We start from the raw sequence: 23,484 nt of genomic DNA, 5'->3' as shown, positions 1-23,484 counted from the left end.
GGTAGGTGGATGGATAGATGGGGGTTGGATAGATGAGGAATGAAGTGGGGGCAGGGAGACAACTCACTTTTGATAGTCAAGCAGTATATCCTCTCAGTGATTTATCTGGAAAAGAGAAGTTACCTCCTGAACTTTAGAATAAGCAACTCTTCGCTACTGAGTTAAAATGATCTGATTTCTAAAGAGACTTGACCTCTTGCTCAGTTCATTTTGTCATCATCTCTGGGAAGTGGGGGAGGTCAGACAATTCTGCTGCAAGCTTTATGTGCAAAAGATTGTATACAGCGTGTTCTCTCTTCTCTCTCTGTGACAGACCAAGCCTTCCCCAGAAAGCGAGCAGTGAACTACATGTGCTCAGAGCCCATGTCTCTTCAGGAGCTGGCCAGGAGCAGCAGGGTGGGAGGTCATGAGGGGCTGATGGTGTCCTGGGATGGCTGTGGGGAAAGGATAGATGACTTTGGGAAAGATGCTCTAAGGTGCAGTTGGGCTCTGGGGCTGATCAGATGAATCAGGAGGCACCTGGTAGGTACACTGTTTTCTGTGCCAGCCTGACTGGGGCAAGAGAGAAATAAGTGTGTTGGGGGGGGGGGGGCTGTCACTGTCCTAGGACTACACTAATATATCACCAGGGACTTCCCAAGCCCTTTGTTACTTTGGCTTCAAGCTGAGCTGCTTGACCCCACCCTTGTGGTGGGGGGAGTCAGGAGATTATCACCTGATCTTTTGCTGGGTCCCCATCTCCCTTGTCACACTGGAGTCAGATGCCAGTCACTGAGTGTGATTGTTTTGGAGGGGGTTTGGGCCATACCTGGTGGCATTCAGGCATTTCTCCTGGCTTTGCACTTTGAAATTGCTTCTGACAGACTCAGGGGACCATAAGGGATGGCTGGGATTGAACCCAGGTTGGCTGTGTGCAGGCAATCACCTCTTACACTCCAGCTCCATGATTTTATCTTAATGCACTGAAATCTACTTAGCTCGGCTGATTGCCCCATAGGCTCACGTTTTTGCTTTGAAAGTTGATCTTATATTTGCACTGTTGGAAAGGAAGGGGGTTGTCCCTGGGTGATACCCAGTGGCATCAGTGGTGCTCGTGGTGGCCAAACAGGGCAAAGGATGGAACCCCCAGACCTGGTGCCTGCCAGACTTGGGCTCCACCCCATTGGGCTCTTTCCCCACTTTCCTTACTTCACACATCAACAGACAGCTCCAAGCCCAAGGAAATCTTGTTTGTTAGTCAGTGGGGGAAGGGGGGTTCTGAAAGATAAAACCGATTCCAGGCAGGCAGAAATCAGTTCTTGGGCTGCCTGCTATAGGATGGAGGAAATGGGATACCACATGTACCATCCCTCCTTCCTTCTACGTCTTTACCAAAGCAGCCTCTACCATACTCACTCACTTTTCCTCCTCAGGCAGGCTTCTACGGTCAGGATGTGCACAGGTGAAGATGAGTTTGGTGAAGCTGGACACATCCCTCAAACTGTGGCAGGGCTTCAGGCACCTGCACCACAGACCCCACAGCAGGGATGCCCTGAGACCACCACAATCCTCACTACCTTCCAAACCCCCCCCACATGCAGCCACCTGCACCCCTGTGAGAGGCTGACAAGATCCAGAGAACAGGTTTTGTAGAGTGAGACCTTTGCGGTTTGTCATGTGAGTAAGAGCCCAGCAGCCCTGGGCAGGCGGCACTGATTGGCGCTGCCTAGGTCCTCCTTGCCAATCAGCACAGGCACTGCCAAGCCCAGAACTTCAGAGCTTAGCAATGAGAACTCTGGAATTCATTTAAAGAAGGGGGAAGGAAAAAAAAAGAACCAAGAGGGAATTAGTAACCCAATAATTTGGGCGCACGTTTTTGTTATTACCTTTGCAGCCAAGTGCCGAGCTTTACAGAAGGTGAAGGACCTGGCTGGTTAGTAGGTCTCCAACTTGGGCAACTGAAGGCTGGTTCTGTGGTTGTGTGTGTGTGTATGTGTGTGTGTGTGTGTGTGTGTGTGTGTGTGTGTCTGAGTGTCTGAGTGTCTGAGTGTCTCTGTCAGCTGGTGCTGGTGGCAGGAATGTGAAGATACAGAACAAAGAAAAATCATGCCTGATCCTTGGCTCTTTCTTCAGGAATCTTTGGCCACCGTCCCCCCACTACTGGAATCTTCTATCATGTGCGATCCCAGATGGCAGCCCTTCTGGAATAGGAGGCCATAGAGCGATTTTGGCACTGCTAGAGGTGGTGGAGCTGTGGATTGGACCACTGCAGGACCCTATTTTGGGTGTCATTGGGAGGTCACCAGAAGTGAAGGCCATACACAGTCCTTCACTTTGGGTTGCTGGTCTACCTAGGGACAAGATGAGACAGTAATTAGGGGTTCTGGGGAGAGGTGGGGGTGCACTTAAAAAGGGATTGTGGGCTGTGAACACACTTTTGCTTCTGCCCTTGGATTTTTTGGGTATAAAGGGCTTGCAAAGGAAAACGTTTAAGAAACTGGGTTAGAATGATGTTTCCAGGGGCTGGAGAGATAGCATGGAGGTAAAACGTTTGCTTTGCATGCAAAAGGTCAGTGGATCAAATCCCGGCATCCCATATGGTCCCCTGAGCCTGCCAGGAGTGATTTCTGAGCATAGAGTCAGGAGTAACCCCTGAGCGCTGCCGGGTGTGACCCAAAAACCAAAACCAAAAATAAATAAATAAATAAATAAATAAATAAAATAATGGTGTTTCCAAAGTGGATGTAGTCTCGCCACACTGTGGTGCTAGAACAATTGGGTGGGGGTAGCTGTATTAGTTTGGGGGTACTTGTTATTTACCTAAAAAATGGTAATTTCTGGGTGGAGAGGAGTCTTGAGGGATTTTTCTTTCTTTCTGAAAAGGGGGTGGAGATCAAACCAGTTGGGCATCAAGCTTGGAATATCATGGGGTGGGTGGATTTAAAGGATAGGCTAGTCAGCTGGATTGACTAGACAAGGGGCTTTTTGGACTTGGAAAGTTTGCAGTGGTCTTTAAACTAGGGCCTGCAGGCCATATATTGTATTTGTTCCCGTTTTGTTTCTTCATTTCAAAATAAGATATTTGCAGTGTGCATAGAAATTTTTCTTTTGTTTTGTTTTTTGTTTTTGGGCCACACTCAGTGATGCTCAGGAGTTACTCCTGGCTCTGCACTGCACTCAGAAATCACTCCTGGCTTGGGGGACCATATGGGATGCCAGGGATCGAACCAAGTTCCATCCTGGGTTAGCCACGTGCAAGGCAAATGCTCTACTGCTGTGCTATCGCTCCAGCCTCGTGCATAGGAATTTGTTCATAGTTTTGGTTTTTACTGTAGTCTGGCCCTCCAATGGTCTGAGGGACAGTGACTGGGCCCCTGTTTAAAAAGTTTGAGGACCACTGGTTTAAGAGTTTGTCCTGGGCCCGGAGAGATAGCACAGCGGTGTTTGCCTTGCAAGCAGCCGATCCAGGACCAAAGGTGGGTGGTTCGAATCCCGGTGTCCCATATGGTCCCCCGTGCCTGCCAGGAGCTATTTCTGAGCAGACAGCCAGGCTAACCCCTGAGCACTGCCGGGTGACCCAAAAAAAACAAAAAACAAAAAAAAAAAAAAAAAGAGTTTGTCCTGAAGCAGCAGGAGAAGCCAGAAGCCATTGAGTAGGTTTGTAATCTGGGGTGGGACAATCAGATTTCTAACTCCACAAGCACTCCAGTTCTGGGAGAGAAGACCCTGAGAGGAACAGGAAAAGTACTGGGCCGTGAGTGGCTTTGGAAGCCAGAAAGAGCAGGAGAGTACACCTGGCACAGGGCCCTGAGTTCCATCTCTGGTGTCCCATGGCTTTACTGGCACAAGTAGAGTGGTCCTTGTGGCCCCCAGCACTACTGGGGACCCCAAGTCACAGAGATGGCCTATGGGTGGCATTTCAAAGGCACAGGTAAGGGCCCCTACCCTTCCATAGGACTTCTGGATGGTTCTTTCCTGCCAGACTTTGGAAAACCCACAATGATCTCCATCTTGCTGGCCTAGGAGGTTTCTGGCTTTACCAAGGCTCTTCCTTTCCCATAACACTGTTTCTTGGCAAGGTTTATAAGACAGGGAAGTGTAAGCCAGGCCATCATGGGATAGCACGCATCCCAGCCTCCCAGTCCTGACCCTTTTCCAGAAAATGGGAACAAGAGTTGATGTGGGGGGGGAGTGGCATTTGAGCCCCAATTAGAGTGAGGCTGGCTCTACAGGTGCTGGTGGTGTAGACTGGTTACTGACCATTTAGTTTGCTAGCACCCAACACGGATGGCCAATTTTCTAGAAAAGGGGAGTGTCAGGGCCTGAGCTGGTCTCTGAAGAGGTTGTTTGTCCCAACTGCACCAATCAGCCCTTCCTTCCCCAGTAAGTGTCTGAGGGGATGAAAGGGGTGCCAGGGACCTCAGTGGGGTTATTAACCAGATCTTCCCCAAAGGGAATCATTAGGCCTGGCATGGCCCTGGAGCCGTGCAACAAGTGTAAGAAGGGACTTCTTTCCCATGCTAGTTCCCCACCTCATTGGTCACCTTGGAGAAAGGGCCCAGTAGCTTCAGCTTGCTCATCCCCATCCCCGCTAGTTCCAGAGATGCCAACAACATCAGAAAGAGAAGGGAAAGCAGGGCTTTGCTGCTTGCTGGTTTATGTTACTTAAATGAAGAACATGCTGGGCTGCAGACAGTGAGCCTTCAGTCTTTCACAACCTCAGCCACTCTTGTTCCTGCTGACTGCGCCCTCTCCTCTAGGGGTGTGGAAGCCAATCGTTCGTCAGTCAGCATCTTTGCAAATATTTTAGTAAATAACTAAAAAAAAAAAAAAGCTTCCAGAATTAAAATTTACTTCTCCTTCTGAAACCTATCAGTGATGCTTCAGTGTCAGCAAGTACACAGGACTCAAGAATTCTCCTGTCTCTCCATCATTTCCTTTTGGTAGGGTAGGTCTCCCAAGTGACTTTCAGGTGGGCTGCGAACCCCTTCAAGCTGGCTTGGTATAAGCCCTAGGATTATTGGGCCACCCTGGAGGTGTTTAGGGGATCATATGAGGTGCCAGTAATTGATCTGGGCTAAGTAGCCTACAAGACATGAACCTTTCACCCGTACCAGCTCTCTAGCCCTCCTCACTCACTGCTTTTGTTCCAGTTGGCAAATCAGGATCCATGTAGGGCCAGAGGTGGTTTTGGGCTGATGTGTCTCTGGTCTCCCTCAGGCTGCAGAGTCTACTGTTCCCATCTCTTGTGCTGTTTCTTTGTTAGAGAAGGTGGGTAGTTTGTAGAACATCTTACAGTTGATGGCTTTCCTGTTTGGGTGTTACCTCTGCCCCCTGGTAAACTTTGGGTCGATTTACTCCAGAAAAAAATCCACGGTGCTATGTGGAAGCACAGTGGGAGCATGTTTGTTTTCAGAGTCTATAAGGTCCTTTTCAAATGTTGCTTGCATGTCTACTCACAGACTGACAGGCAGGGCCACCCTCTGTGATAGCAAACATCATTGATAGTTAATGCCCAGGCCCACGAGGCTGTCCCATGCTTCCCATCACGCTGTGTCCTTGAGGATGGATCGAGTACAGCCAGATACTGGAGTTGGAATTCCTACCATGCTGTAGGGTCTGACCTAGGAAATCAGGTACAACTGAGATCAAGAGAACTGGCTAGAGTATGCAGAGCACACTGCACTGTCCAGTGTAGTCACTGCTTATCATAGCATTGGGTGCACTCTGCCACTAGTTTACTCATTTATTTGTGATTTCAGTGAGTGCCTCATACTTGCAAGGCAGGAGCTCTATTGCTGAGCCTTAGAATTTAAAAAGAAATCTTTTTTTACCAACTTTTTTTTGGAGGGGGCATTCCCTTTGACACTCAGGGATTACTCCTGGCTATGTGCTCAGAAATCGCTCCTGGTTTGGGGGACCACATGGGACACTGGGGGATCGAGCCTCGGTCCATCCTAGGCTAATGCTTGCAAGGCAGACTCCTTACCTCTAGCACCACTGCTCTGCCCCCCCTTTTTCTTTTTTTTTTTTTTCTTTTTTTTGGTTTTTGGGCCACACCCAGCGGTGCTCAGGAGTTACTCCTGGCTGTCTGCTCAGAAATAGCTCCTGGCAGGCACGGGGGACCATATGGGACACCGGGATTCGAACCAACCACCTTTGGTCCTGGATCGGCTGCTTGCAAGGCAAACACCGCTGTGCTATCTCTCCGGGCCCAGTGCTATCTCTCTGCCCCCCCCCTTTTTTTTTTACCAACTTATATACAAGTCTTGAGTGGTTAGTGGCTGCCATCCTGTACAGCTTGCACAGCCCTTGAAAATTCCCTAACACCCAGGAAATTCCAATTCATAAAAAAAAAGGGGGGGGGGAACCTGTGAGTTACCTCAGTGAGCTGTTGTCAAGTTTGAAGAGAATTTCATACTTGGTGCCCAGGAGGCATTTGATAAAAGCACTGATTAGTTTTCTAATTTATCAAAATGATAAAAACCACAAATCAAAACTTGCCTGGAAAGTGAGGGTTCTGAAACGGCACATCACAGAAGGCAGCTAGGATCCCAAGTCTTTTCAAGAAACTCTTGGAAAAATCTTACTTAACTTGAAGATCCTCAGTTCAAGGTTATCAATGGCAAGGGCTGCATTTCAAGAGGACCTCCCCACAGATCCATCAATTAAGCAATCACTCCAAACAGTAGGCGACTCTAATCCTCTCTCCTGGAACAACTTCGAGTTAGTTGTTGGCTTGCTTCTCCGCACAGCTCTGGATAGGCTGCCGCTGGGATCTACTTGGCTTTGTTCTACTACTCACCAGTGCCCTGGTTTCTCTCTACCCTTCCTAACCAGTTCCAGCACATTTTTCCAACCCAAGCATGTCCTATCCCCGTGTATTTGGGGGGGGGGGGGGCTGGGTGGATAGCACTGGCGGGTTAATCTGCAGATGAGAGACTTCCATACCCGGCTCTGGATGAGTCCAGCACAGTAACAGCCCGCCCCGTCTCGAGTGCCTGATGGTGGAGTGATTCCCTGTAAACTTGGCACGGGAGGTGTCAGCCTGGGAGCATATTTGTTTGTGTCAGTTAAAGGGAGGATATGTTTTGACCATATTGAAGTTCTAATCGCACTCAAGAAACAAATGCTGAGTTGTACAACTGCCTGGGTCTGGCTCACCTCAAGCTCTGCCTTTGTTTAGAAAAACCTCAAGGAAGGACCAGAGACAAGGTACACAGTGAGCAGAGCGCTCGCTGGGCTTGCACACAGTTGGCCTGCATTTGATCCTCAGCACTCTGTGTGGAATCCTGAAGACTCCTCCCAGGAGTGATTCCTGAGCCAAAGCCAAGAGTAAGCCCTGCCAGGTGTGCCCCAACCCAAATAAATTCCAAGGAAGGAGAACCCTTGACTTCTGTCCAGAGAACTCCAGGTTCAGCTAGAGAAATTGTATAATTGTACAGTGTACAATGTACAAAAAGGATGTACAATCTTTGGGCCACGGAAATTTACAGGTGGGAAGAAAGGAGCAGTGCTCAGCTTCAGCCGAGAGAAGGCCTGGGCTTCAGAGACAGCTTGATGGTCCCTTTTTTCACATCTTGTTGGGAGCAAAATGCACAGAGTAGAATCTGCTTAGGCATTCAGAAGGAATATGTGAAGAGACCCAGGTCTCTCTCTTTGAGAAAAGGAGAGAATACTAAGTCGCTGCTGGGACCCATCATGTCACTCTTCATCACCATTTTCCTTACTGGAAACATGTTATTGAGACCACTCCTGACACTTGGGGGCCACTGGGCTCACATCTGGAAACACTGGGGTAGGGAACCATTGTAGTGCAGAGAATGGAACTTGGGACACACACTAGACATACTCCCTACCCCTGACCCCAGTATGTTATTTTGTTGCTGCTGTTACTGTTTGGGGCCACAGCTGGCAGTGCTCAGAGCTTACTCCTGGACTCAGAGGACCATATGGAATGCCAGGGATCAAATCCTGGTCAGCTATATGTAAGAGAAATGCCTTACTTGTCTATACTATCTTCTCTAAATCTTTTTTTTTTGGGGGGGAGGGGGTTCACACCCGGCCATGCTCAGGGGTTACTCCTGGCTCTGCGCTCAGAAATTGCTCCTGGCAGACATACGGGATGCCAGAATTTGAACCACCGTCTGTCCTGGATCAGCTGCTTGCAAGGCAAGTGCCCTACCGATGTGCTATCTCTCTGGCCTGATGAAACTCTGATTTACAGAGCAGTTCATAATACGGTTGTTTCTGGTATTTAATATTTCAGCAACAATCCTACCACCAGTGTAACATTCCCTCCACTTGGGTCATCAGTTTCCCCATCTCCCAAAAGTCTATCCCTAGACAGGTACAAATAATTTCTTTAATATTTCTTGGTACAGTTGTAATTATAAAAATACTGCATTAAAAGAAAATTTGTGAATTTTGCCATATCATGCAATGGGGTCTTAGGTCATTGTCTGCAGTCTACTACACTGTATATTATCTGTTGTTGATTCTGTTTGTTGAGGTTATGTGGCCTCTATGATAATTTCACATCAGATTTGGTATTCCTACTGGGAAATCAGTATTAAAATTATGGGGGTGTCCTGTGGCTGCTTGAGTATCCAAGAATTTGAGGATCTATAGAGCTGAGGTATGGTGACAATGTAGTTCATAAAGGCTCATAGAAGCTATGTAGCTGATTTGTCCTGCTCATTGGGCCTCTTTTGAGCATTATATGAATCTATGACATTGGCCCTTGCACAGATATGAAAGCTCTGGACTGTGGGCATGTAGACCTGCCAAGAAATTCTGGAAGTAGAGGTGGTGGTTAGAAGAGGCAATCTGGGGGCCGGGCGGTGGCGCTAAAGGTAAGGTGCCTGCCTTACCTGCGCTAGCCTAGGATGGACCACGGTTCGATCCCCCGGCGTCCCATATGGTCCCCCAAGCCAGGAGCGACTTCTGAGCGCATAGCCAGGAGTAACCCCTGAGCGTCACCGGGTGTGGCCCAAAAACCAAAAAAAAAAAAAAAAAAAAAAAAGAAGAGGCAACCTGGTCTGGCTTCAGGGGTCCCCAGAGATGTTAGCCACAGAACCAGCATCCTTGGAGTGTGATGGCTAGGGAGTGTCTGCAGAGATGTGAGGTAATTAAGAAGCACAAAATGGCTTTTAATTTTTTGTAGTTGGGGGTCACACCGAGTCAGTGCTCAGCCACCACCTCTGCTCTGTTGGGTACTCCAGCCTCCAAAGGTGGGAGGAAACTTGTCTGTGGTTGTCAGTGATGCTATTCAGAGTAACTAGCTAGGCAGTTCTGGAAGGGGCCATCGCTCTCTCACTTCTCCACCCCAGTGAAAGAGGCACATGGAGGACCCAAGGCCCCAACTGGGAGGGTTAAAGAACCTTGACAACACAAAGAATGCATGTGCCACACATGCAGGCATTTCCTAAACACTAGCAAGGTGATAGTTGCTGACCATGAGCAGAGGGTGAGATCAAGAGCAAGTAGAGATGAAGGAAGCTAGTAGTAGGACACAGAGCAGGCCTAGTATATGGGTATACTAGTATCCAGGGTTCCAGCCCTCGAATCAGTATGAAATAGGGGGGCAAGGGTTGGGATTCTCTGGGATAATGGGGAGAAAGAGTAGGGCAGGAACTGTGTGACCATCACATAGGAAGCAAAAACACTCAAGTGACCAGAGTCAGAAGCAGGAGGCACCCTAATTTCTTCCTCTACACTTTCTTGGCCTCTTAGTCTCCTACCCCTACCCCCCAACAGTTGGGATTGCCAAGATGAACACCAAGTCTCACTCACAGGGGAGCAACCCTACATCATTACACTGTGACCTGTAGTGTAGCAGTTAGCCACTTGGAATTAGGAGAAGGTGCATTACTTGGCCCCCCAGCTCCAGAGGGTCAGGTGGAAGCTAAGTAGTTCCAGAGGTCCCAGGGGTGGGGGAGGCAGGTTATGGGGCTTGAAGTTCAGGTGCAAGGGCTCAAATCTGATGCATCAATAAATGAAGGTGTGTGTATGTGTCCAGGATCTTTCTAAGACTCAGCACACTTAGGGTTCTGAGCATAGTGTACCCTTACTTTCACACAATCCACAGAGACAACCTGGAGTCCTGAATTGTGCTTCTTTGAGCTGTACAGATTCCCCAGTTGAGGCAAAACGTTTTTTTTCCTCAGTGATATAGGGAAGGGAGAGGCTAAGCTTGACTACTCCCAGATCCAGGGACAAGAAGGATCCAGGTCTGAAGACAGCAGCACCAGGCTCTCTCCCACTCCCGCTTCTCCTCTGCTCTTTGGTCTCCATCTCTGGAGACCATCAGAAATTAGGGCGCGGCTAGTTCTGGACACTGAAGAGGAAGAATAAATGAACTTTTCAACTAGGTCAAGCGTGGTTGGCCCTGCTCGACACCCATAAACTTACCTTGGCTATCACTGTGCCTGACTCAGTAATAGGCTGTTGTGATTGGTCATGTTAGGCCACATGTCAAATAACAGACCAATTATTATGCCCAAGGAGACTTCTTTTTTTTTTTTTTTGGGGGGGGGGGGTTACTCCTGGCTGTCTGCTCAGAAATAGCTCCTGGCAGGCACGGGAGACCATATGGGACACCGGGATTCGAACCAACCACCTTTGGTCCTGGATCGGCTGCTTGCAAGGCAAACACCGCTGTGCTATCTCTCCGGGCCCAACCCAAGGAGACTTCTAAGCATCCATTTTTGGCTTTATTCCCAATAGGATTCAGATTGGTTATGAGTGGTGAAGCCTCATCCCCCACCCTTTCTCCCTAGGTAACTTGACTTTACCTGCAAGACCCCGCCCATTCCTGGGAGGGGTCTTGGAAAAGGTAGATAAGGCCTTTGACCCAGGGGATGAGAGGCTTTTGGCCCTTTTGGTCTTTGGCCAGGATGGAGGTCAAATGGAAGATGGCTGAAAGGAGTTAAGATGCAGGGCTAGCTAAGAATAGCAAATGCTTAAAAGGTTATGATATAGGCCACACCTGTGGTAGACAGGGCATAAATAAAGTTGATGCTTCCTGATGCCTGTCTCTGGATAAGTCTGATTCCGCCGTTCACCTAAACCTGGGACCCGCCAGCTGGATGGGGGCTGCGGAGCCACGTGGCCTGGGATGGCAGAGAAAAATCCTTCTCCATCCACCTCCATCCAGCACCCTTGCTAATTATTTGATGCTACAAGTGGTGCTAGAGAAAAGGGCTGAGCTGTAGATCTTGTGCCTGGCACTGTAAACAAGGAAGAAAAAGACCACCTAAAGAACTCACCTACTGGTCTGGTGGGAAAGATAGCACAGTGGTACGGCGTTTGCCTTGCATACAGCTGATTCGAACAAATGGTGGTTCAAGTCCCAGCATCATATATGGTCCCCTGTGCCTGCCAGGAGCAACTTCTGAGAGCAGAGCCAGGAGTAACCCCTGAGCACCGCCAGGTGTGACCCCAAAACCAAAAAAAAAAAAAAACTCACCTACCAGGGCCAGAGGATAACACAGCATGGTAGGGTCTCTGCCTTGCATGTGGCTGACTCAGGACAGACCTGGGTTTGATCCCCAGAGTCCCATATGGTCCCGAGCCAGGAGTGATTTCTGAGTGCATAGATCCCTGGGTGTGGTCCCAAAAACCAAAACAACAACAACAACAAAACAACTCACCTATCTCCTCCAGCCCTAACTATGCTGCTTCTGTGGTCACTGAGATAGATCCCTTATATGGAGTTCCACTTCGTGTTAAGATCTGCTTTGCACGAAGCCAGAGAGCTATGACAGGGATTAAGGCACTTGCCGTGCATGCAGTCCACTCAAGTCTGATCTCAGGCACCACCACATATAGTTCTGGAGAATTGTCAGGCATTCTTTGAGTTCTTTGAGCAGAACTAGATGTTCCCCTGAGTAGTGAGGGACACCCAGTGACTGCTCCCAGTCCTGAGCATTGCAGGTATGGCTCCCAAACTCAAATCCCAACAACAACAAAAGAATGGAAGAAAGAAAAAGCCATAAAAAACCTAATGTGAGAAAAAAAGGAAAAAAACCAACCCTAATGTGACTGTCATCACATTCCAAGTTGATTGCTTTTTTTTAGTGTTTTTTTTTTAAACTCTAGTTTATAATCACCCCCACCCACCCACCCAAGGGTGGAAATTGCCTCTCTTGGGCACCCTCATGTGCATGCTTAGTACTCTGCCCTGAAGTACTTAATAAGAGCTCCATCTGGGGGTCAAAGAGATAGCATGGAGGTAGGGCATTTGCCTTGCACACAGAAGGATCATGGTTCGATTCCTGGCGTCCCACATGGTCCCCCGAGCCTGCCAGGAGTAACCCCTAGGCACTGCCAGGTGTGGCCCAAAAACAAAAACAAAAACAAAACAAAACAAAAACAAAAAAGTGCTCCGTAAATGAATGCATGGATAAGCCTTGCTCATTCCTGGAACATACCTAGAGATCAGGAGCTGTTGTACTGCCTGTAAACGTTCTCTCCTCAGGAGTTTGCCTTCTCTCCATCTCTCCTTACCAGTCATGTTGATCCCTTTTCACAGCAAGACACAAGACACCCCTAGTATTCAGTTGTACCCACATCCTTGTCCCAAGGTGATAGGGTTTGGATGTCATCCTTTCACACACGGGGACCTCTGGTGCCTTGAGTCCATGTGACTTATTTGCGGGTTCAGCAGAGCTATAATAAGAACCAGCCATAGGTTCATGTGATTAGTGATGATCCTCAGAGAATAGAGCTTTATCAGGGTGGGAGTTAAGGATCAGGGCTCAGTCTTGGTCATGCCTGCCACGGCCACCTGCCTTTAAGGACATCTGTGGGATACCATGTGGGACGGTTTGCTAGCCACAGGTGCCTCTGCTCTTTAGGCCATAGCCCCACCATCTGCTGTGACATCAGAAAACACTCAGCCCAGCACAAAATGGTGAGGCCAAATAAAACAATTGTAGTTGAAGACAAATAGCCAACCCCATGTCAGCCAGGGTCATCTTTCATTTTGTAGATTCCAGGCAACAGGCTTGAACCCTGTCCCACATGCCACAGTGTTGCATTAAATATTAATTATAAAGTCCTTGGTGATGAATGGATGGATGGTGCCTGCAGCCCCTTTAGGCAAGCGGGTCTGAGGGTTCAGGATAACGGCGAGGAAATGATCCACAGCAGTCAGCTTTCAGGAGACATGAAGCTTTATTATAAGGCCCTAACCACCATGTGTGGCTTCTAAGCTAAATAGCCTCTGCAGTCTCTGATCTCTCTCCCTCCCCGCTGTATCTTCTTCTTGCTCCTTCTGTCATCTCCATGAGTCTCCGTCTTTCCCTACCCCCAGGCAACCCCTTAAATTACCAACCACAGCCCCTCCCAGCGATGGGAGGGTCTCCCTCTCCAGTTGTAGTTCCAGTTGTAGTTCCAGGCAGGAAGTTGAGGGGAGGTAACACTACAGGAGACCCAACTTCCCTTGGAACATGTTCCTGCAGTGGTCTTGAGGCACTTGTGTTTTCTCAGCACCCAGGCTATGTCTGAATCTTTGAATCACTTTTGCCTGGACACCCTTTGCTGGTCGTGGGGGCTTGTGCCTATGCCGGGCTCAGGGCTGAAGGGGGAGTTTGCTGCTCTTCTGTTGCCAGTTTGAACTCATGAAAGTTTCTGAACAAGGGGCTTTCATTTTCCTTTTACAAAGTGTATGGCCAGGGTACCTTTCATATGCCAGCCACGAATGACTGCATCCTTCTCCCGCTTCTTCCCCAAATTCCATCTACATTAGGATGTGGGTCAGAACATCTTGAAGACTGGGAACAGAGGAAAATGTTGACCTTTTCTACCACACATAGTGGTGATACGGGGCTATTCCTGGCTCTGTGCTCAAGTGGTACTACTTGGAGAGTTTTATGGGGTATCAAGAATCCAGTTGGGTCAGCTGCAAGTGCTTTAACCCCAGTGCTATCTCTCTAGCCTCCAAGTTAACAACCTAAAAGAGTGCAAGAATGAGTTTCCAGCTAGTTGGTGGGACACAGGTGGAGGAGGAAAAGACAAAGTCAGGCTGGAGACCCTGACAATAAGCGAAGTGCTCTGATCACATTTCTTCTACTTCTGGCATAGTGGGAAGTTTCCATCTACAGAACTGGAAAAGGAATATAAATACCACTTAATTATGTACCTAAAAAAGTGAACTCTAGGGTGAGTGACTGAATTATTTATTTCAATAAAAATGCCAGTTTGGGGGGTGGATAGGAGTTTGGGCTGCACCTGTGGTGCTCAGTGCTTACTCCTGGTTCTATGCTCAGGAATTACTCCTTATGGTACTCAGGGAACCATATATGGTGCTGGAGGTTGACTATATGCAAGGCAAGCACCTTCCCTGCTGTATTCTCTGGCCTAGAAAGATGATTTTATTTATTGTTTGTTTGTTTTGGGGCCACACCTGGCAGTACTCAGAGGCTACTCTTGGCTCTGAGCATAAATATTACTCCTTGTAGGCCCAGGAGACCCTGTGGTATGCCAGGGATCGAACTGGAGTAAGTGGCATACAAGGCAAACACTGTCCCCACTATGCTATTGTTCCAACCCAGAAAAGAGACTTTTTTATTTTTTTGGTTTTTGGGTCACACCCGGCAGCACTCAGGGGTTACATCTGGCTCTATGCTCAGTAATTGCTCCTGGCAGACTCAGGGGACCATATGGGATGCTAGGATTCAAACCACCGACCTTCTGCATGCAAGGCAAATGCCTTACCTTTATGCTATCTCTTTGGCCCCAAAGAATTTTTTTTTTTTTTTTGCCACACCTGGCCAAGCTCTGAGTGTTTTACACTCAGAAGTCACTCCTGGCAGGGTCCATGGGATGACTATATGGGATGTCGGGATTCGAACCACCGTCCATCCTGGGTTGGCAGTGTGCAAGGCAAACACCCTACCGCTGTGCTTAAAAAAAGACTTTAAATGCAGTCATCTGTCCTTGGACAGTCGGGAAATTGTGATCCCAGCCCTCTATACCCTGGGACTTGGACATGTCTGGAACTAAACCGTACATACATTGTTTGCTAAGCTTTGCAGGTCCTCTGGTAACTGCAGTCTATCCCCACCCTAAGAAATGGTTCTCTGTACGTGTGGCTGCAGCCAGACAGCTTGGCTTGGGACCTACTTCTTCAAACTTCAGGAGCTTTCTGGAAGGAGCTAGGGCTTAGGGGTGGGGATGAATAGGAATGAGAGTGCACCCATGCCATCTATTTTCCTGGAAGGGGCCCTTCACTGAGCTTTGCTTCAGGAACTACAGCAGCATCAGTATGTTTTAGGCTCAGGAACCCAGCATACGTGTGTTACACCCTCTGCCCTCAGAACCGCCACCCTCTGGTCAGGGCTACAGGGAAACCAGGGAACACTCATAGACCCCTGATCTTCACATTCTCCCCAGGATTTAGCCTCCGAGTCCTGTGTCCTGAACAGGGAAAGTGCTGCAGTGGGTTGTGTGCTGCTGTGAGGTGCAGATGGCACAATGGAAGATGGCATTGACGGGGGTGGGGGGGGTCCATAGCTTCAAGCTAAACACCTAAGCCCCAAGTTCTGAAATTGAAACAGTTTCTAGGCCACCCACTGAGCTTTCAACACAGGTAAACCAATCATCTGTCTTTCAGTCGGTGGGAGTGGGGGGAACAGGACACCTCTTCCCCAGACACATGGTTTCAGCTGCCAGGGCCTCAGTTTCCTTAGGAATCGGGGAGCAGCTGAGGAGGCCTCCCTGCTCAGCTCAGACTCACCTGGCCCAGGCAAGTTTCTCAAGGCACTGCTACCTTCCCTCTGCTCCAGGAGCTGCTCTTCTCACACCTATAGATGGGGAAACTGAGGCCCAAAGAGGAGAAGGAACTTGTCTGATATCACACCTGTCCAGTGGCTTAAGGATCCAGATTCATTTTCATTCTCTCCTCCCCCCTCTCCCTCTCTCGCTCTCTGCTGAGCCTGACCTCTGCCAATACCCCCTAAACCAGCCCTGCTGGTTGGCCCCAGCCATGAATCTTTGCTGTAGAGTCACTATCCCAGGGGTTAGGTGGATAGCTGGTCTCCCAGCCTGGGCTGCTTTTCCAGGACAAGGATGCCATGAGGCTCCTCTTCCATCCCTGGGCATCTATCTGGGTTGCTTGCTATGAACCCCAGGACCTTCATCTAGCCTTCCCTGAGATTCAGCTCATCTTCCCCGTTTTTCTGAAAACTGAGGGTAGGGAATGAGTTGGACAGGAAGGAGAGTGCTGGAGAAGAAGCAATAGGGGTACTGGTAAATCTGGAAAGGGAGGTGCTTTATTCCCTAAAAAGGGAGGGCACATGATATCAATGTGTAGATGGACTCTCTGACCCTTCTCTACTCCGAGGAAATCCCCGAGACAGGTGGGGGGGGGGGGGAAGCATGCCTGATGGTAATGCAATATCAGACCCAACCCATGCAAAACATGTCTCTGTCTCCTGAGTCACAGCCTCAAACTTAGGGCCCCAGAGGAAGTTTGCAAAGGACTGGCTTGATTTCGTCATGGACCTCGGAACTCCTGTCCGACTAGTATTGATCTATTACTATCTCATTCATACTTGCCTTCCAAGTCAGCATATTTAATCTTCTAGACATTGATGTAACTCTTACTACCCCAGTCTGAAACTCTAAGACAACCACTTGCCTTGAAGAGAAACAATAATTTTGAATATAAATTGAATAATTTGCCACTTTAGCCAGACGTCACTTCAACTAGGGTCCAGGGAAATGACTCAAGAGGGTTGGAGCCTGGGGGTTTGATCCCTAGCCCCTGATTGCCTCCCCTCAGTACTCTTATATGTGTGACACCCTCCCCCCCCCCAAATCCTTGAGCAGCCCATCATGCTTTGGATACCTCTGAACCACAATGTGGGTTAACAAGTGGAGGCTCAGGGGGAGTGATAGGTTTGATCCTCAGCAGCCCATAAAATTCCCCGAGTACCTCCAGGAGTAATTCCTCAGTGCAGTGCCAGGAGTAACCCCCTGAGCACCAGTGGGTGTAGCCTAAGAAACAAAATATTAAAAAAAAAATGACAGGGGCCGGAGAGATAACATGAAGGTAAGGCGTTTTTCATCACGTGGCTTTATTTCTTGTTTGCATATAGGCACATTAAAACAGGAAAATACTGTACATACAAATAAGTTCTTATCTAATAGAGATGGGAACACACAAATCTTGTAGTGCAATGGGACCTTACACCCTGAACATTGACATAATGACCTGGCACAGGCCTCAGAAGAATGGACATTTTCCATTCACCCCTGATCTAGGGAAGCCATCTATGAAACATCCGAGGTTGTCTAACATCACCTGGAAACAATCCTCTACCAGTGAAGACCCTACCACTATTCTGACATCGACCTGCTCAAAAGATACTTACTTCCCTTAACACGAGAAGACTTAACAACAACGACCTTCTTACTGGACAGGGCTTTCTGCATAGCCCTTTAATTGTAAGGTGAAACTAGAGAATGCTCCACACCAGCCTGACTTTAATGTAGGCTATGCAGATTCCAGGGTCATTAATACAGAAACCTGATGCCAACAATAGAGACTGCGTGAAAAATAAAACTGTATTGGCACTACAGTCAATGACTTGGATTAAACAAACTAGTTTGCCTGGAGCCTAGTGTTGGTCTTATGCCAGGAAACTTCAGGGGTAGGGTCTCCTGTATTTAGGCCAATGCTTTTCCTTTCCATGTCCCCATAATTTGATGGGCCTATGCAAACAATATTTGCCACTCTAATACCGTTTTTACTGTGCTCCTTTGACTCTAAACCTTAAAAAAAAAAACACTTAAACTTTTGATGTTAACAAACTAATATGCATGTGCATGAAAATGTAAAAAAATACTATGCCTTCAATGTTTAAGGAGTCACATAAATTTCATGGCCTTATATTGCTTTGTGTACTGCCAAGAAAAGTTATAATGTACTACAATCTGGGGACTTGTGGACAAAGTAATTGTACAGGGTTCTGTTTTATTTTTCTTAATGTTCTTTGACTGTAAGTTCAAAATTTAGGCATCAGCAAGGGGATTTCTTCTGATAACTCTGTTTATGGGTGATTGTCCTTCCACGGTAACTTTACCTTGTCCTCTTTCTTTGCATCATTGTTCTCATAATTAAAAAGAAAAAAAAAGAAAAAAGAAACACATAAAAGAAAAGTAAAAAAAAAAAAAGAAGGAGGTAAGGTGTTTTTCTTGCTTACAGGACAGTGGTTTGAATCCCAGCATCCCATATGGTCCCCTGAGACTGCCAGGAGCGATTTCTTTTCTTTTCTTTTCTTTTTTTTTTTTTTTTTTTTTTTTTTTTTTGGTCCACACCTGTTTGATGCTCAGGGGTTACTCCTGGCTAAGCACTCAGAAATTGTCCCTGGCTTGGGGGGACCATATGAAATGCTGGGGATCGAACCGCGGTCCTTCCTTGGCTAGCACTTGCAAGGCAGACACCTTACCTCTAGCGCCACCTCACCGGCTCGGCCAGGAGAGATTTCTGAGTATAGAGCTGGGAGTAACCCCTGAGCACTGCTGGGTGTGACCCCCCAAAATTTTTTAAAAAATTAAAAAAGAAATGACAGGCAGGGGCAAGGGAGGTGGGGGGCATTGGTGGTAGGAATGTTGCACTGAAGGGTGGGTATTCTATTTATGACTGAAACCCAGCTTGGTTCTCCTTTGACTCAGAGAGGGAAACTGAGGCAGAGTGTGCCAAAAGTGAATAAGTGATCCCTTACAAGGTGAGGACCCCAAGGTTTTGCTGTGCAGTTCTCTTCCTCCAACAGATCACACTTGTTTCTTTTCCAATTTATTTCACCTCCCCGCAGCCAGCGAACGCCCAGAACCAAGGCTGACAGGAAGCATAGCCAGCCAGTTTCCCAGGCAAGCCTGTGTGTGGTGTCAGTTTCCTCTGCTAGGAACCAGCTCCCTGTGTCAGAGAAGCCCTGGCAAGAGACACCCAGAAGCTGAGAGCCTAGGGTCGGGTGGGGAAGGTGTTTCTGTCTTCCCAGAGTTGCTGGAGGCATACAGAGGAGATCCGGGTACCCTCTGAGGAATACTGCAAGAGCAATAAGGATTTTTAGGGGCATTATGATAACGGAATGGAAACACATCTGCCCCCAAAAGTCCCTCATTTTCCCTGCGGTAATGTAGCAGCAGTGCAGGATGCGGTGGCCCCAGGAACCAGAACTAAAATTAGGGGGAAAATGCACAACATTAAAGCAGACTGACAACATGATCGTACTTTTGTGGGATGCGGCGGCTCCAGCATCGTGCCCTCAGTGACACACCTACCCAAGGCCCCAAAACTCAGGATCTGGAATGTCCTCTGTTTTAGAGATGTGACCTTAGAAAATGGCAGGATTCACACGATTCTCATCGACAGGGCCCAACATCTCATCTATGCTGGGGTACAGAGCTAAGGACTGGGTAGGGAGTTCAGGGCATGTCCCCTCGGGGGCCTAGAAGGCTACAACCCCCCCCCCAATACAATCAGCACCTTTTGGCCTTGGAAGAGTTAAGCAAGGATATAGGAGGGAGGCAAATGAGGACTCTAAGCTCAGTGAAAGGGGTACAGAGCCCTTCAGACATGCCACCCAGCATGTGGCACCTCCTGGGCACCTATATGTGGCTCCGAAGCTCCAGGCACTCTCAGCCAGCCTGTGGGTGTCTCCCATGCTGGCAGGGTGCCCAGTCTTTCAGGCCCACCTAAAATATTCTCTGGGTGACCCTGCAGCTAAATATGGCCTGGCCCGTGGCTTCCCTGCCTTCATCTAATGCCCTTTGAAGAGCCCATCAGAAACCTTGGAGGGGCCAACCTTCCTGGAAGTATACTTTTGACACACAGACCCCTAATTCTATTGTGGGTGCTCTCCTGATTTACTCACCTGGCCCTCCAGTCTCCTCTCACTCTCCTGTGGACCTTGATTAAACCTGGAAAGGGGGTTTGCACCCAGGGACATTTAGCCTTCCAGATGAGAACTGGCCCTGGGGCTAGAGATTGGGAGAGTTAAGTAAAGGCTGTCATGGCTGCCACAGCTGGGCGATGCTCTGAGCCTTTGAGAAAGGGGATCGTGCCTACATTTGCCACCTGGACCAGCTCCTCAGAGAGTTCCTGGTCTGTCTTCTGGCAGACTGGGGGTCCTGAGGCTGTGGGATGGATCCCAGGAGGAAGGATGGGCACCAATCTGGGAGTAGTTGGGGAGCTATAGAGGTATCTGGAAGGCCATGTCCCAGACTGGATTGGCACTGGCCCAGGGATCTTTGGCCAGAAAGGCCAGTAGGCCTGGACACTGATCTCATGGTTTTTTTGAAGCAGAGAAAACTTTCACCCCACACAAGACTCCAGAAACCTCAAGAAAGGTCCAGTGTACCCCTATGTCCAGAGCTCGAAAATAGGCTTCCTAGTGGTGCCAGAAGGATTTGCCATATTCATTTCTGTCTCTCTCCCTCCTTTTCTTTCCCTCACCCTGTCTGTCTGTAGTTCCTTGAGCTTCCATTTCATAAAAATGAGATGAGGGACAATCTGAAACTTCAGAGTCTGTGAATCTACATGCATTTACAAAATGTAACAAAAGCAGCAACTGCTGACCAGCCAAGGTCAAGGGCGTCCAATGGGAGGCCCAGCAACGAGTGATAGAGGGATCTCAGAATTAGCTCCTTCAAGAGTCCCAAATGTTTGCTTGAAACACCCATTTGTCCCCAAACTGCTCACATTAGCTTTGTTCTGGCTTATCTTTACCCTGTTCAAAGACAAGCCAAAAAGGACTTTTTACATTTTCTCAAGATTGGGATGAAAGGAAAGTCCAGTTTACACTCTGATCAACAATGTTTTCATTTTGTTTGTAGCTCCAACACGTTTTTGTCTTATTTACTTAATTTTTTGTTTCTTGGCTTTGAAGGCTCCACCAAGCAGTGCTCGGGGTTTTCTCCTGGCTGTATTCAGGATCCACTCCCAGTGGGATTTGGGAAATCAAATGTTGTGCTGGGGATCAAACCCTGGTTGGCCTCAAGAGTGCAAGTCTAGGGACCGAATAGCACAGTGGTAGGGCTTTTGCCTTGCATGTGGCTGACCTGGGAGGGACCTGTTTTGATTCCCGGCATCCCATATAATCCTCCACTCTGCCAGGGTTGATTTCTGAATGCAGAGCCAGGAGTGACCCATAAGCACAACTGGGTGTGACCCAAAAAACCAATCAATCAATCAAAATTAAAAAAAGAGTGCAAGTCTATCCACTGTACTCTTTCCAGACCTGGCAAGGTGTATTTGGGGCGAGGGGTTCAGGGGTTACTCTTGGCTATGTGCTCAGGAATCATTCCTGGCAGTGCACTTGGGGACCATATGGGATGCCAAGGTCGAACCTGGGTTAGCCATGTGAGAGGCAAATGTCCTACCCTCTGTACTTTTGCTTCAACCCGTGGCAAGTGATTCTGAAGAACTGTTTGTCATAATTTTCACCAACTTTTCCCCCATTGCATCTCTAACGTGGCTGTATTTTCTCTATAATTCCTGTTAAAAAAAACTTAAGCCCTTCAATGGTACATCTATGTGACTAGAACATCTGTTCTTTTTTATTTTATTTTGGGCTACACCCGGTGTTGCTCAGGTGTTACTCCTGGCTGTCTGCTCAGAAATAGCTCCTGGCAGACATGGGGGACCAAATGGGACACCGGGATTCGAACCAACCACCTTTGGTCCTGGATCGGCTGCTTGCAAGGCAAATGCCGCTGTGCTATCTCTCCGGGCCCAGAACATCTGTTCTTAATAGAAAGGGGAGAGTTGTGGGTTCTAAGACAAGAACTAGAAGGCTTGTTCTGTTACCCACTTTTCGAACTTCCACTGGTTTGAATCACAAGTGCAGATTTCGCTTTTTAAGGGGTCCTCTTCCCATAGCCCAGCTATATTCTATAGATCTACCCCAGCTATGAAAACATTTTGCTTAGGAAATTAGTTATAGCTTGTGTATTGCTTAGGACTAGATTCAGTTGCTCCCCACACACACACACACACACACACCTAAAATCCACACTTCTGGGGGCGAATTTCAACAGCTTAAGGAAATTTCACATAAAGCGCAAAAGGAGAGAAGCCAAATGTATTCAGTGTGTTCAAAAGTTCCACATAGATTTTTTTTTTCCATATTGGCTGAGGGTGGGGGCAGAGGTGATGGGCAAGAACCTGAAAAGAAGCCATGATTCTTGGCGAATTAATGCCAACTTCTAACTGCAGGGTGTGAGCAATGAGTGAAAATCTCCTCCCCATGCTATTTTGCCTATTTCCACACTGAGGGGAGGAGGGGGATGAGTTTCTCTGAACTGACCCATAATTGTATGTTTGCCAAAGGCTGTGCATAGGCAGAAAAGAAGGTCCTATGCCAGGTCCCCTGGAACAGGGGGATTCGCTTGCTTTTTCGGCATAAAATTCTCTTCAATTTCCCATCACCTACATTTTGAATTGTGAACAGCCCTGTATCTTGGCCAGGTCTTCAAGGTTAATGCTGGTCTCGTTAATTCACGGAAAACATCCTATTTGGAGATATATCATTAAAGGCTAATTTGGCGAGCGAGTTCTCCCTTTTTTTTTTTTTTTAACAAAGTGAATTTGAGCTCAGTACCACACACACGCACAGCAGTCTTTCACAACACGGCCCTGCTGTGCTGTTTCACCTGTGTCCCCTGTCACCAGGAAAGTAAAGAACTGATTCTGCCAGGTACCCCAGGAACGCAGATGTCGCTATGTACTCATGCCCCTCCCACCATGAAATACAGCTCAATTCAAGGACACAGTGCTTGCAAGTTTCCCAGGGAGGCTAGTGCTGGCTTTTGGAATGGAGGCCGTGATCTCCGGGCAAAAATCTGGGTTTTCCTATAAATGAGCCTCAGCTCTGGGGGTGTTGGGGGTGAGGGCGGGCGGCAGTGTTGTGTTGTGCGCCTCAGCAAGACTCAAGCTCCACAAGGTTCTTGGTACCCTCCCACCTGACCCCTGTGCCCTCGGCCTTGGAGACTTCTAGGTGAATATAAGATAGTTTCCTAGGGGATGGCAAAGAAAATCCTGCCGCACAGGGCAAAGAGAAATAGAATGTCACTGCAGTTCCGGAGTTCCCGGCTGTTTGATGGGGGCGGGGGCGGTCACGCTGTGACTGTCCACGGTTCCTGTCCACGGAATCAGTGGAGGCATCTGGGGAAGAGGGGGGACCCGCATCTTTTTAGGTCTTTCTGGTCTCAGAGAAGCGCCCCTTGAAATCACTGGGTTGAAACTTAGCACGCACGTGTACAGACGACCACCCACCCGGCCCTCCTAGCCTGGAGAGCCTAGAGCGCGGCCTTCTGCTGCCCCCAGAGAACTGCCCCGCCTGTCCCCGTCTGCCAGGGGTTTGGGGTGTACTTTGGAGGCTCCAGTCTCTGCCTTCACTCTCCACGGTGGGACCTGGATCCCTCGCTGTTCAGAGTGACCCCAAAAGCGGGACTTTGTGGGCCAGTTGGATAAAACAAACTCATCTCGCCCTCAAA

This window comes from Suncus etruscus, chromosome 2 (genome assembly GCF_024139225.1).
Source record: "Suncus etruscus isolate mSunEtr1 chromosome 2, mSunEtr1.pri.cur, whole genome shotgun sequence".
NCBI lineage: Eukaryota > Metazoa > Chordata > Mammalia > Eulipotyphla > Soricidae > Suncus > Suncus etruscus.
The sequence above is the reverse complement of the archived record's forward strand: the minus strand, read 5'-3'. Positions refer to the sequence as shown.